Genomic DNA, 13,215 nt, shown 5'->3' with positions numbered 1-13,215 from the left:
AACTGATTCAGAAACACAGTGCATTGCGAAGAGACCCAGACCATCTTTAAGCAAGTTTCTGATGTCTGCTTAGGGTTAAGTAATCATGGCATATATTTCACATGCAGCATTACAAGTAGAAATTAAATAGGAAAAGGTTGATGGGTTGCAGGAAATACAGAACATCTCGTTCTAAGTAACTCATGGTTTCTTTGTCTCACTGGGTTGACAAAACTACGGTGGAGTCTTGATTGGAGATTGCACATTACCTGGCAGGCAGGTTAACCTTTCTACGCTACAGGATTTGGGTTCAAAAGCTGAAGACAAAACCACCATGTGTCTAAAAACTGATCTTTTCAATTCTACTGTGTAAGTAGGTTGAAACTGCTGTGCCTGTTAATTAACCCCTGAATCCCGTCAAGATAATTGAAGCATAAACTGAAGATAAGATTTATGTGGCAGACAAAGTAAAGAATTCCAGAGCACGTGGCTCTCCACCCTGTGCCCTCTTCCCAGCTCAGTCTGACAAAGAGCAGATTCCACAGCCTTGGCCCAGGGCCACTGAAAGGAATAAAGTGTGCACTTGGAAACCAAATAAAAATGTAATGCCTCACACCATACTGTCAAACATATATTTTATGGATATCTGGTCTTACAGAATTTTCTTGTTCTCCTTGTATGTATTTTTTTGTGTAGAGAAAGGATAAGCAGATTCCATTGTTGTCTTTTCTCGTTTGGTTAAATGTTGTAGTATTAGGCCAATGATAAGATATCAACTACTTTCATTTAGAAATTATTTTAGTTATAGACAATGATCTGTTTGGCTTTGTTCAAAATCAGCTCCAGGATGATCCTTCTTATATTTCCATTAACTATGAAATTAAAGAGAGGAGGCAATTTTTAAAAGAGAAATATTGCTTTTACCCTGAAACCCTAAGTGTTGAGTTTCTGCCTGCAGTGGGTTTTTTCAATTAAATTATAAACCATGGGTAATAGAGATTTATAATGGGAGTGGTGATACAATCTTAACTATAGGGAAACCATCCGACACGCTCTATGCTGTATATGGATGGATTATTTGCATTAAGTTATCTTTAGGGAATGCAAACAAAACAAAGAAAAATGTAAAGCTTGTCACATTATTAGCATAAAATCAAAGTCCTTGAATGCGTAATTGTTCCATACCCAAAGCATTAACGGATTTTATTCTTAGAGTTCAAAGACCTCCTAATTAATATGCAAAACGGCCTCATTTTGTAAGCAAGTTTGGTTTTTTTTTTTTTCCCTTCTCAGCAAAGAGACAGTTCTTTGCTGGAGGAAAATACTATGAAGGGTAGAAAACACTAATATTGATATAAAAGCTCACACATCCGTATAGCCAAAAACAATAACAACTAGATGCTATTAGAATATTTATTTTTCCTCAGTCTATGTATAACTATAAATTGTATGTTTAACCAAATAATACCTAGCTTAGGAAGGTTAAGTGCACAAAATATAAAAAGAATGCAGTCTTTCTCTAGAAAAGATAACCTATTTGTACATTTTTTTAACTATTAAAAAGAAAGAAAATCCAATAGAAAGATAAATTTTGGACCTAGTAATATAAGTTTAAATTATGTGACTCCAAATCCAATTTTACAAAGCAGTCCTCTCCAATTTACATGGCCCCAGTTACCAGGATTGTAAAAAGAAAAAAAAATTATTAAATTATACAATTTTTTAAAAAATGTACCAACAAATGGATGTTTTTCCAGAATTCTGACTTTTCAGAATGCTATCAGAATACTATAATTCTTGGAAATGATTTACTGGGTTATTTTCTTTAATAAATTTCTTTCCAGTATGGACAGTACAGAACAACGGATTTTTATTCTGAGTACTTATATATTTTTAAATAATTTATGCTCTTTAGAGTATTTGACATATGTTGTAAATCAAAGTATAACCACCACAACACTGTCGTGTTTTAGAAAATGTAGTGATTTCTCTTAACCAAGAAATAGTGTTCCGATGAAAGAGATATGAGGTCTTAAAATACGGTGTAGTGTCTAATGTGTCTTACTCATTTGAGCAATGGCACATCAATCTACAGGACTCAACCTTCAGCTGTCACACCAGGCTCACTGCCTGATTAGGAATAATCCTCCCCTAATAGTCAGTATTCATGAGGCCAATGTTGATTAAGAATCTGCTATGTGCCAGGGAGTGTGTCGGGCTCCCCATCATTACCTTTATCCCATTTGGGTTTCATATTTATATTTTGCATTTACATTTATACACATTTATATTTACCAATGGTAACCTGCTACAGCTAGTTTTGAGATTATCCCATTTAGCAGTGCATTAAACCCTTAGTCAGAATGTTCAAGATGTAAATTCATGCCAAGCATTTTAGATAAAAAGTTATTCTTTCCAAAAGTCTTCTAGGGTTAGTGAAGAGGGAAGGATAACAATTTATTAACGTCTTTTTCAAGTTCTTAACACATAATCAATACTCAGCAAATGAGAATGAATGGTTAGATGACAATATTAAACCATAAACCACTTGACTCAAAATTTAAAAAAGGAATGTTTAGAGTGGAAGTTTAAAATTTATATCTTAAAATGGAAGAAATACAGATTACATATTTAAAACTTAACTTTGAATGTGAAAATAGTTCTACTTATTAAAATGCCTTGTCAATAGGAGATTCTGCTTTTGTCTCATTAAATAAGTTTGCACAGGTTAAAAATGACATTTATCATACACTTAAAAAAAAATCGTGTTCCAAAAAGACTTGATTATTTAAATCTTGTTCAACATAATGGCTGAGTTTAAAAATATTTTCACACTTTTACCAAGTAAAAATACCAGCCTCTTTGCTAACTCTGTAGACACAAAAGTTGAAATCAAAGTTGTTAATGACAGAAAAAAAAACCTCTTTGCTTATTTTTTGTATTTTTAAATGAAATGTAACAAAGCTTTTCATTTATAAAGCCCTTTACAGTTTACCAAGTGTTTTCACACAAGCCACCTTCTTTTAAGGGACTTAGGATGCTTCTGTGAGAAATTACTACCCACAGATCACTACCCATGACAGTTCTATTGGATTTTTAGCTAGTTAAACCACATCTATAATATAGAATTCAATTCCAGGTGCCACATTTTAAGAGGGACTTTGACCAATTAGGATGTAATGAAAGGCAAATGTCCAGTTGAATAGGAGAAGCTATAATTTTTGATAAATTATTCAAGCAACTTGGGAAGCAAAGAATAAGAAAAGGTATAATATCTGCTTTCAAATATTTGAAGGGCTGTCATGGAGAGAATCGTATACTAATTCTGTGTTGCTCCAAGGCCAGAACTAGGATAAAAAGCTGGAAGTTAAAGAAGGCAGATTCTGATTCAATGCAAGAAGGAAATTTTATCCACTTGTGCTGTCCAGTAACAATAACGGCTGCCTCATAACAGTGATATCAGCCTCTGGAGGTTTTCAAGGAGACGTTGGATATCTGTCAAAGTTACAACTTTTAAAAATTCCTGCGCTGGGTAGGGAGTTGAGCTAAAACTCTACGTTTCTGTCTAAGTCTCAGATTCTACTTTTCTAGAGAAGGTGAAATACGCAAATGCAATGTAAAATATTTTTATTGTATGCTCATTTCTCTAATAGCAGGATGTTTTTAAGGTTTTTGTTTTTAAATAAATGTAAGACTCTGTGATACTCAGAGTGCTTACTCCCAACTAAAAGTCATTTAGCCGCTTAAAACATCTAATACGTATGAAGCAAGTTTCAGGCATTGGATCATGTACGTTCTATTCATGCATAAATAATTGCAATCATAAGAAAACAGCTTTCATTTGTGAAGAAACCCTATGAACTTACAATGTATACATGACTATATATTTAGGGATAATTTTACAAATCAAGAATAAAGAAGAGGGGCGCCTGGGTGGCACAGTAGTTAAGCGTCTGCCTTCAGCTCAGGGCGTGATCCCGGCGTTATGGGATCGAGCCCCACATCAGGCTCCTCTGCTAGGAGCCTGCTTCTTCCTCTCCCACTCCCCCTGCTTGTGTTCCCTCTCTCGCTGGCTGTCTCTATCTCTGTCGAATAAATAAATAAAATCTTTAAAAAAAAAAAAAAAGAATAAAGAAGAGTCTCTCTCCTCTCTAAAGCACCAGAACAGAATGGAGCAGATATTTCCCTGGAGACTGTAGCTATTGGAAAATAATTGTTTGCTTGGCTCCGTGAGGTCTCCTTGTATTATATATAGGACTAAGGAGGTAATATAATTCTCTTCCAAATGAAGATGTATAGGCCTATGTCTTAAAGTCCTGGTTTTGCTACCAGATGTATGAATGCTCTTACGTAAGTTACTTCAGTACCTTGCTTTAAAAAAAAAAAGGGAATTGGATTAAACTATCTTTTTAGTACCTCCTAGATGTAAGGTCTATGACTTCTATATACACGCTACCCCAGTCAAGCAGTCAAACACTGTCAACCTGCAGGAACAAACTATGAACCTAAAAAAGAATTTGTAAAGCCTACAATTGTGAGTATGAATGGAAATAACAAAAAGAAGAAAGAGATGAAGCTTAAGAAGACATGTTGTGATTGGCTATCACTCTCCTTGGATGATGATGGCTCTAAAAGCTAAGCCCTGCTGCCCTAAAGTCATAAAATTTGGAGGAAGTGGTAAGAAAGGGAGAAAAGAGACAGCAAAGGAGGGAAAGGCAAAAAAAAAAAAAAAGGAGAGAGGAAAGAAATCAATAAGCAGCCAATCTCTGCGATGGCAGAGATTAAGGGAAGCATCAGAAATGGTGTATAGGAAAAAGAGACAGAGGGGAAATGGAGCAGAAGGAGCAGAAAGAAAAAGGAGGAATCAACACTTGGAATGTGAAGCAATGGGGTACCCGTGTAAAGTGGAAGTGGAGGCTCATTCACCTCAACAGCCCAGGACCCAACTTTCCTGTATCACAGGAGGCTGGAGCGCCGGCTGTTAGTGATGATCCCCACGTCACGAGCTTAGATCATGTTCTATACATTCTGTTCATCAGATGAGTGCAAAACATCTTTAAAATGTTACCATCTCTAAAATGTTTTCAAAAGAGCCTTGTTAATTAAGGAACTGAACTTTGGATCGTGGGGAACCTTATTCATCCAAGCTAAGTGAGTTGCTCTCTGGTGCATGGAGTGGGTTCACGCACAGATATTCATGGATGATTTATAAATAGATATAAAGAACTTCATGCCGAGGGCCTAGAACAAAGCTCTAGCCATAAAGAAATCAAATACATTCCGCCCTTCTTTCTATTCTCTTTCTCCTTGGATTTCTTGGGAATTCACGTTTGTGTGGGCTGACGGTGTAAATCCAGCCGTGGGCTTAAAGAAAACCAAGAAGTGAGCAAAAATTAAATCCGCAGACTTTTCTCCATTTCTTCCCCTGCATGTTAATTTCATACGAATTTGTGTCTTTTGGAAAACTCCAAGAAAAATCTTAAGTCATTTAGGTTGTCTGTAGATATTAGCACCACACAAATTTCCAATCATTATTAGTAATAATTCTGAGAAACAGAAAGATGATAACAACAAAAACGAAAGCACACACATTGGGACACCTGCATGGCCCAGTTGGTTAAGCGTCTGCCTTCGGCTGTGGTCATGATCCCAGGGTCCTGCATAGGGCTCCTTGCTCAGCAGAGAGCGTGCTTCTCCCTCTGCCTGCAGCTCCCCTTGTTTGTGCACGCGCACGTGCACGCTTTCTAACAATTAAATAAATAAAATCTAAAGAAAACCCAAAAAACAAAAACGAAAGCCCGCCAAATTGACATGTACTTTAATAGAAACATGGGAACATAAACTATGAATGTGCCAAGGTGATATTTCCCTGAAAACAGTCAAAGCATATTTATCTATAGGATATGATGTCAGATGGTATTTCGCACACGCATCTCCCCTCACGTGTTCTTGTATCCCTTACCCAGCCCCAACAGCTCCGGCCTCCCACCTCCTCTAACAACAGGAAATGGCTGTTGGAAGTTGAACGCAGGGCAACAGAGGAATGAAATTCTTATGCCACATGTTTTGAAATCTTACTTCGAATTAAGAAAATCTAGGTTTCTAAGAACTCCAGGCAACAAATTGAAGCCGTACTAAGGCATCTGGACAAATTCACAATCAGTCACGTTTTAGCTTCTATTATTTTACTAGGATTCAATCTTCAGATCCGTCAAGGCTGGATTGGATGGCATACGATAGAAAACTGAAAAAGGGACTGAAAGCCAAAAAGGTATATTCTTTCACATTAAAAAAACATTCAGAAGGTAGCTCCTATTTTCTGCTCCATTTTCACCCTCAAGCTTTCTTCGTAATCCAAGATTGCTGCTGGCCTTTCAGCCACTGTGTCCAGGGTCCAGGCGGCAAAGGGAGGAAGGACCAAGGCGCGGCTCAGAGTGAGTCAGCGCCTCGAAGAGCCTTCCTGGAAGTCACACAGCACTCTCCCTTACTCTGAATTTAGTCTTATGGCCATAATTAGCTTCAAGGGGAGCTGCAAAATATAGTTTTTATTCTAGATAGTAATGTACCCAGGTAAAAATTACTAAGAAATTACTTAGAAAATTATTAAGAAAAATTTATTAAGAAGAATGTTAGATGGAAATTAGGTAAACACGTAGTGACCTCTACCATCACTAGCTTTTCTCTCTCCAGGGGACATAATATTATCAGGGCAAGGGAGGGGGCGGTGAAAGGGGTTTTAGAGGAGCTATTTTGGGAGAGAGACAGCAGGGCCTGGAGATAAGCAGAACCAACCTGAAAGGACCAAGTGCACAAAAGCAAAAGGAGTGTTCAGAGACCTCCCCCTCCCTGAGGGGGCCCAGGGACACTCCAGTGAGCCCCAAGAAAGAGCATAGGAACAGAATCTGTGCTCTCCCACGATCCAAGCTACATTCGAGTATCTCACCAGTGCAAGAGCTGTGTTAGTCGGCCTACCCACTGGTTTCTGGCAAGGTCTCCCAATGGCTGGCTGTTAGTGTTCCAGAAAGAGTGTGCCCCTCTAGGCCCTGAGGCTTGCCATGATCTGGGTGGGCAGTGTCCCTTACAAGGGCTCTGGACATTCAGAATTCCCCTGAAACGGAAATTATGACACTAAACAACAAGATGGGCCCTGTGATCATAGGTTTTGTTTTGAGTTTTTAAATGTACATTCATAGACACACAAATCAGTCTTTCCAGAATCCAAAGGTGGAGTTGAAATTTCTCTAGTAACACCATTTGTATTCATTTCACATAACTCAATATTTACTGAGCTTCTAATAAGCAAGTTTTTACCCTCAGAAATCTTCCAATCTAGTAGTGGGGACAATAAAAGCACATTTAAAACTATAACATAAAGTACAGAATGTACCAAGAAAAAGCAAGGAAGAACAAGCAGAAGATGAAAAAGGAAGAACTAACCTCAATGCAGTCCTACTATGGGTCTAACACCGTGCGAGGTGCATTTGTAACATTATTTAATCCACTGACAAGTCTAAGGGATAAGGAAGTGGGATTATTCTCATTTCCATATGGGAAAATAAAAGCTTGCTACAAGAATTTAGACCAAAGAACAGTTACTGATCCCAGAATGGGGATCAAACAGTTTATAGAGGGAAACATTCTGAAAACAGAAAAAAAGATCAGCAGATAGCTGGCAGAAGAACGGACAAGAGGAAAGGACATTTCAGGAAGAAGGATGAGCCTGAGTATATGCAGAAGAAAAAATAAGATGTGGTTAACTAGTTTAGGTAGGTCAAAACGATATGTAGAAGATGAGTGGAAGATAAAACCAGAAAACAATGCTTTGTGGTCAAATTGGGAAGGCATTTGAAAATAGCAGAGTGAAGAGTTTATAACTAACCCAGTAGGAAATGGGAGTGATAGGGTTACCTGAGGAAGATATACCTAGTCCAGATCTACCAAGTCTTTTCCACAATTTCAAAAGCAAACGTTCTGAAAATAAAAAATGCAGAACATTGTTTTGGTTCTTTTTTGATACTTTACTTGGAGGCAAAAGCCAATCTCATCTGAACTTATTTGGCATTTAAGTTTACATGAACAATACAAGACCATTAATACTTTTTATTTATCCTACTTAAAGTGATTATTCATACATTTTGCTGCAGAAAAACAATATTTGACTACAGGACATTGCCCCAGTCCCCACTAGGGAGACTTTGTAATATAAGGTATCTTCTCCACATTACTTTTCTAAAACTCTAACAATTGAAAAGAAAAATCTGCATTCTGAAACACATCTGACCCCAAGTTTTGTATGAGGGATTATTAATGTATAGGATCGGTCAGGAGGAGAACAGAGATTAGAATACTAGGTTGGAGACCTCCAATAGTCCTGTCCAGAAAAAAAGAAAAGAACCTGACATACAGTGTATCCATGAGAATGGAAAGGATGGGAGAATATAAGACTCAGTAGAAGCTAGATTTGGCAGCTAATTGGATGCAAAGAAGTGAAGAAGTCAATGGAAAATCCAGGATTAATCCTGGGAGCCCAATGACAGTTTTGGTAACAGTAACAACAACAACAACAACAAATGGGATCATTTGTTTTAATCATAGTGGATTTAAGGTGTTCGCAGGACATCTAGGTTGTAATATCAGGCAGAGTTAGAAATGTGTGTATAGAGTTCAGGAGAGAGGTCAGGACCTGAGGCGTAAACTTGAGCCATTGCTACAGAGAGGAGATACGCAAATGGATAAAATTCCCAAGTAATAAAGAAGTGAAAAACATGTAATTCCAGTAATTTCCTTTATAAATTACTGTTATTGGATAGATTGTTTCATGAACTGAAAGTTTCTACCCCTTTAGTAAAGCCACATTACTATCTGAAGATATAACCAAAAACTATTCTTATTGTCTTTTCATAGTAGACACTCAATAGCTGCTTGCTGGATGAATGAGTGAGTGAGGGCAAGGCAAGACCATTTTGATGATCCAGACAGACTCAGATGTAAAAGTTGAAACACGTTAAGGGAAAATTCTAGAGAAGAGATGGGCAATATCAAGTTAACATCAAGTTGAATTACATTAGCCAGATGAAAAGGGTTTCAATATCCTCTGGAGGGGTCTTGATGTTAGGAGAATATCTAGAAAGCATGGGGTTACCGCTCCTTCTTCAGCATCTTGACCTAAGGAAGCAAGAACGACTTCCACCCACCCCAGTGGATCAGGGGCATCCTACTCAAAGAGGTCCTCACTGCTGTACATATTAATGTGCATATTCACATTTTGAAGTACAAAAGGCTCTTGCCTTGATCCAGTGGCCAAGGTCTCTGAACTTCCCTTGTGGCAAACCACCCTATAAATCTTTACCCAGTGCAAAAACTTTTTAATTTCACATCAAGAAAAGTCATGCATCAGAGGCTAACTAAATGTTTGCCCGTCCCTTTTTCCCATCATGGGAATACAGGAAACCTACATTTCCTAGCTTCCCTTGCAGTTAGGTTGTGGCCACGTGACCAGGTTCTGGCCAAAGGAATATGAGAATAAATGATGATTGCCACTCCCAAGCTGGATATAAAATATCCCACACAATCAACCTCATTCTGTATCTTTGCTCATCAGCTGAGGAAGGCTGAAGCTCCCGTGGAGAACATTGAGAAAGTCCTAGGAAACACGGGGACCACAGGACAAAATGGGTCTAGGTCCCCATATCAACACTGGAGTTGAGCCCTCTGAAGATGTGCCTGATCTCCAGGAGGCTCTGGCATGAGGAAGAAGGGAACGTCTGCTAATCTAACCCCCAATGAGGGATGCCTGGGTGGCTCAGTAGGTTAGGTGTCTGCCCTTGGCTCAGGTCATGATACCAGGGTCCTGGGATCAAGTCCCACACTGGGCTCCTTGCTCAGCAGGAGGCTGCTTCTCCTTCTCCCTCTGACTGCAGCTCCCCCTGCTTGTGCTCTCTCTCTCTTACAAATAAATAAATAAAATCTTAAAAAAAAAAAAACAACCCAATGAGAGGTGGGGGGTGTTGACTACAGCACATGGGGAGTTCTAAATAACGTGGGTCACATCTTCATGACTCAAGAATTGAGTCTATAATGGGCATATCTATAAATCAACATAAAACAACAGGATTAGGAGATGAAACAACCTTTGTGGACTTGTTTTCTCTCTTCTGGAGAAAAAAGAGTTTTAGTGTACTAAACACACAAAAAAGAGCAAACTGAACGTCACTCCCTGTATCTGGAGAAGTAAACACTTTCTCTGTCATACTTGTACCTCTTTTATATCTGAAACTGAGTCAGTTATTTATTTTTGTGATTATATAATCAAATCCAGTCAAGAGAAAATCTGAACTGCTCTCTGTTATTAGCTTGGATGAGCTGGTTTTATCTTATAGCTTCTCTTTATTTGAAATGCTCATCTTTGTGTCAGATTCTTGGTACCCCCAGGAGAAGAAAATATATTATTACCAGATTTAGTAACATTTACTGAGCATTTACTGTGTACCAAGGACACTGCCAGCATTCTCACAAGCACCCTATGAGATAGGTTCCAATTTAGAGATGAGAAAATTAAGGCAGAGAAAAGTTCTACTTGTTTCCAAGGCCACCTAGATCATAAATTATTTAGGCAGATTAGGATCTGTTCACTCTTACTATAGAAGCTGCTCTCCTGGGGCCCCTGGGTGGCTCAGTTGGTGACGTGTCTGCCTTCAGCCCAGGTCATGATCTTCGGGTCCTGGGATCGAGCCCCATGTCGGGCTCCCTGCTCAGTGGGGAGTCTGTTTTTCTCTCTCCCTTGGTCCTCCCCCGCCTCCACTCATGCTCTCACTCTCTTGCTTTCAGATAGATAGATAGATAGATAGATAGATAGATAGATAGATAGATAGATAGATAAAATCTTAAAAAAAAAAAAGAATCTGCTCTCCTAACCACCTTAGCTTATTTTCTTCCTTGACGCAGTTTTGAATGCTCATTTTCTCAGGGTTGTCTCTATCACATAGTAACCATTTTCCTGGAGACAGAATTCCAAATTGGCTGTGAAGCCAGTTACTTTGATTATGATCTGGTCACCTTCCTAAATGCATGGAAATTTCGAAGTCACTAGCGCTTTACAACACAGCTTTCCTAGTTGCATGAAAGGTCTACTGCTAAAGATTAACAGAGGCTAATCTTCCCCCTGGTGATGGAGAAACAGGATTGTCAAACGTATCAGAAAAAAAACTAGGTTGGAGTTCACATAGAAAGGAGTACAATTCCAGAACTCCCCCCTAATAACACTTCATAACAATGAACTGAGGAAACACAAGTTTAGAGCTCTAGAAAGATGTCCCAAAGCAGGTGAGTTCACTTTTTAAAAAAATCAATATACACCTTTGAGTGTACATTTTTTATACTTCTAGGGTAGCAGAAATGTAGCTTTTTGTGGAATTTATTACCGTGGCCAGTTCTGACTCAAGAGGAGCCATTCAGGCCAAAGAAAACTACAGTTTGTCAAGTTGTGAACTTGTTTTGTAAACGGTATCTTTCTTACCAATGCTACTACAGATTCATACCGGTCTTTAATGTTTTGTAGCCTTGGTACATGGTAAGAAGAAACCACAATGACTTAAGCAGCTACAAACTGAAAGCCACATTCCTCGCCTCTAGAAGCAAAGCTACGGGAGCCTTCTTGAGAGGTGTGATGGCTAATTGTATGTGTCAACTTGGCTGTGTCACATTGCCCGCATATTTGGCCAAACATCATTCTGGATGGTCCTGTGAGGGTGTTTCAGGGTGAGATTTGCATTTAAAATGGTGGACTTTGAGAAAGCAGATTGGGGCCTCCATACTGTGGGTGGACCTCATCCAATCAGTTGCAAATGGAAATAGAACAAAAGGCTGACCTCCCCGAAGCAGGAGGGGATTCTGCCAGGAGACTGCCTGCAGTCTTCAGCTGCATTAGGGGCTCTTCCCCTGGGCTCCACACTGACAGCCTTCCACACAAACTACAACATCCGCCCTTACTAAGTCTCCAGGCTGCCAGCCCATTCCGCAAATGTTGGGTTTGCCAGCCTCCACGATCACTTGAGCCAATCCCTTAAAATAAGTAAATATATACCCTATTGGCTCTGTTTCTCCGGAGAACCCTGACTAATCGAAGAGGGATGGAAGGAGTACAGCAACATCACTTCAGGTGATCTGAAGAAATTGAAACCTATGATCCAGGTTGTTTGGAAGAAAAGCTATCTAGTCCCAAATCAAACGGTGGAAAGCAAACTGACTTAGGCATTTGATGACCTGAAATGACCAAGTGATCAAAAATGAAGATTCCATTCCCCAACTTTTCTCATTTCTTGATCATTTTTGTACATTTGGCAGTTTTACCATCTTTAGACGTTTTTGTCTGTTTTTCATAATATGGGGGAATTGCTCCTATTTTTAATCTGTTTATTTCAAATTCATTTTTCTGCCCTACGCATGCTATAGTAGTGACACTTGAAAGGTAGTTTTTCGTTTCTCAAATTCAGACATCGGTGCATCAACTGACAGACAAATTAGGCTATCGTACCACGATTCCAAACTTGTTAACATCTTCATCCTATATAGCTCTATGCGTACAAGTATTTGAATATTGCATTTTCCCTTTTGTATAAAAATACGTAGAAAACAGCAAATTAAGGGGTCAAAAATAATGCTAACAAGCAGAAGTGTCATAAAGTTAGCATACCTGAAGTATGATGGAGATCATTTGGCCTGCGGAGACAGGTGGATGTACAGCTTCTGTCGCGGAACAAGTCTTCACTCAGTTGAATCTATTTCAAACAGGTCACATGCCTTCAGGCCTCGGGTCTTCTGCACTTAGAGTTCCTGCTGCCTGGAACTCTCTGCTGCCTACTTTTCCCATGCTTGGTCCCTTTCGTTCAGGTACTGGTTTAAATGCCGTGCCCTTAGAGAAGATTGCCCTAACAATTCTACTTACAATAGCCTACCATTTTGCACCTACCTTCCAAATTTTCTATGTGGCTGAGCCAAGCTTTAAGATCAGAGAAATTGCTATTAATTATAAAGATTTAAGATTCAATAGTTTTCTTATTTACTAAAAATATTGTAAGAACTCTGGCATTTTTAAAAGCCAAGCCTACTTTTATAGAAGAAAAAATATAGAAATATACAATAAAGTAAGTGTAGAGCTTAATGAATGACTATAACGAAATGTCTGAGAAATGAGCACCTGGTCAGGAAAGAGAACATAGCCATCTCCTCCTGCAAAAA

At 38.8% G+C, this 13,215-nt stretch overlaps 1 protein-coding gene across 33 annotated transcripts in view; it reads right to left on the bottom strand.

Moving 5' to 3' along the window:
• RWDD3 (RWD domain containing 3) overlaps positions 1–13,215 on the bottom strand; it is a 64,183-nt gene that overhangs the window by 33,617 nt on the left and 17,351 nt on the right. For 30 of the 33 annotated variants that reach the window (XR_015726325.1, XR_015726328.1, XR_015726326.1 and 27 more), the window contains one exon: positions 12,671–13,206. The gene's annotated coding sequence lies outside the window, so the exon portion shown is untranslated. The remainder of the gene's footprint in view (positions 1–12,670; positions 13,207–13,215) is intronic. The other 3 variants (XR_015726336.1, XR_015726339.1, XR_015726341.1) reach the window with 2 other exon arrangements.

Source organism: Ursus americanus, chromosome 12 (genome assembly GCF_024610735.1).
Source record: "Ursus americanus isolate L20-20 chromosome 12, mUrsAme1.1.p, whole genome shotgun sequence".
In the NCBI taxonomy this organism is placed as follows: Eukaryota; Metazoa; Chordata; class Mammalia; order Carnivora; family Ursidae; genus Ursus; species Ursus americanus.
Note: the sequence above shows the minus strand (reverse complement) of the source record. Positions and strands in the feature narration are given on the sequence as shown.